Raw genomic sequence first — 2,755 nt, 5'->3', positions numbered from 1 at the left:
ATAGTTCATGGAAAACAATTCAAAATATATCAACGTGTGAGTCATTAAGTAAAGTATAACTAAATCTCCCTTCCAATGCCATCCAGTTGATTACTATTCATAGCAACCAAACATAAGGGTTCCCCAAACTGTAAATCTTTATGAGCACAGACAGCCTCATCTTTCTCCCATTTAGCAACCAGTGGGTTTGAAACACTGACCACATGGTTAGCATCCCAATGTCTAACCCATACTGTCAATAATGGAATATTCTGAATTTTTAAAAAATATATATTTATGATGACCATGAAATAGTAGAATTTGGGGAAAGGGAAGGGAAGAAGACATTTATTTTTAATTTTATACTTTTATGTTCAGTTGAAATGTTTACTTTGGACAGATTTTTCCTTTTATATAAATAAATCAATAGAATTAACAAACATAATTGAATTTTAAATATATAAACAAATAACACCATATTGATCCAGCTACAGAGATTATTGAGTCAAAAATGCAAACAACATGAAACCAAAAAGATTAAGATACTTGTGAATTATAAGATTGAATAACTAAAATAATCAATCAAAATGCATCTTCTGCTTATTAAAAGTGAATACATTACTTAATATCAGTTTCAAGATCTTAGAAAATGCATACTTTAGCTGTGAATTCAAAAAGATTTTATTTCTCATTGAACACGACCTAAACTTTCCACCAAGCCTATTGATTGCTACAAGTAAATTCAAAGTACATCACTGTGGGAGTCATTAAATAAAGTATAACTCATCCACCCAAAGACATTGAGTTGAAAAGCAGATTTAGAGTTTGTGCTTAACTATCATAGCTAGTATCCAATTACTAAGCACATATTCTTTATACCCTATGATAATACCAGGGTAGAAGTGAAGCAAACAGTAAAACTAATAACAGAATACACACATATATTCTGGTGTGGTGCTGCGAGTTAATGCACTAGATTGTAAAATGGGTTGGAACCGCAAGGTTGGGAGCTCCCTTGCACCAGCTATTCCTAAAAAACCCTATGTGGGGTCACTGTGAGTCGGAACCAACTTGACACCACTGAACAACTTATGGTTTACAGTCCAGTGCTTGCTCAGTCCACAGTGCCACACTAGGAGGCCAATATATAAGTACTCCTGATGTGGTGCTATGGATCAGCATTGGACCAACCAAAATGTCAGTTTGAACTTAAAGCCCTCAAGGTCAGCAGTTCAAACTTACCAGCTGCTCCTCAGAAACCCTGTAATGGATCACTGTGAATCAGATTCAACTTGATGGCACTTAACAACAACCCCAGAAAAATATCATAGTTAAATTTAAATGTTGTAATTTCCTTTGCTCAAAGACTGCTGAAAATGCATATTTTAAAATGAATAGTTTAACTTTGCTATCAGGGATTAACTACCACCATTTGACCAACAGCTTTGTGGTTTTGAAGTTTAGGGTAAAGGGGAGAGGTCTGATACATCACAGACTGTTGATCAATGGCCCCATTTGTTGTTTTTTTCTCCTGAAGGTAAAGAAAATTGACAACTAGGTATGAAAAGCAACCTATTTCAGCAATGCACTTTTATGCATTTCTAGGTGCAACTGAATTTTTCATTGCTCTTCTGTCACCCAAAAATATTTTAAATTTAGAAATAATTTCATGGATATGTTTGAATCATGAAATATGGGATGCAATATCCAGGTAAATATATGACCCCAGAGATTTGCATGACTGGCAAAGGTGATTTTATTTCATTGCACTCTGACTGTCCAAAATTATTTTTTTAGTGAAACTGACATTTAATGCTGTGATTTTATATCTGATCGATGAAACTTTTATTTATACCAAGGGCTTTCATGATGAGAAAATAAAAGTTGCAATTTACAACTTCTCCTTTCTTAACAGGGAATATTTCCCAGGAAAGACTTTCCATATCAATTCGATTTAAGCATTTGCAGGTTAAATAAATAAATAAATAAATAAATAAATGCCTTAAGATTTAAACCTTAGTTTGCTTGTAAAGTAAAGATATCAGAATCACATCCTATTACCTCATCACAACCGTTCTTACTAAATGTTGTCCTCTTTGTTAGTAAATTCATTAAAGTATTTTAATCCCTGACTTAGTTAATCATTACAATTGTATCACCTAAAGCTATTCATTCTGGGAATAATCTGTTTGTCAGCTTCATCATACTATATATATATTTACCTGTTTGTCTACTTTCTAACTCGCCTTTTAAAACTCCGTTACTAATCTCTGAACTTTAAATGTGGACATTTGGTAGGGATATTTTTATTGCAGTTTCTCTTGAATTTTCATTCACCATAATCCTCCAAATTGATTTTATTTTGTATCAGCTTTAAATATCATTATGATGGCAATTCTCTTCATTACATATGCACCCTTGAACTCATTTATGAAGTCCAAAGTTATCAATTTAACTGACCACTTTGAATCTATACTAAGTTGTCTAATAATCATCAACTACATATTATCAGGAATCTTTTATTATCCTTCAAAATGTTTCTTCCTATATTAATATTCAGTTATTTGAAATGTGCTCAAGATTAAAAACCCATCCAAAAAATATATCTTTCAACTCATAGGAACACAATGTTCCAACTATTTCAGATCACTAACATATTTTAAAACTGTATTTGATCATTTTAATTTTATTACATACCATGCAACCACAGGAGCTCTGGTAACATAGGGGTTACGAATCTGGCTACGAACCTTAAGGCCAGCAGTTCGAAACTACC

The sequence above is a fragment of the Chrysochloris asiatica genome, unplaced genomic scaffold, assembly GCF_000296735.1.
Source record: "Chrysochloris asiatica unplaced genomic scaffold, ChrAsi1.0 scaffold00473, whole genome shotgun sequence".
NCBI lineage: Eukaryota > Metazoa > Chordata > Mammalia > Afrosoricida > Chrysochloridae > Chrysochloris > Chrysochloris asiatica.
The sequence above is the reverse complement of the archived record's forward strand: the minus strand, read 5'-3'. Positions refer to the sequence as shown.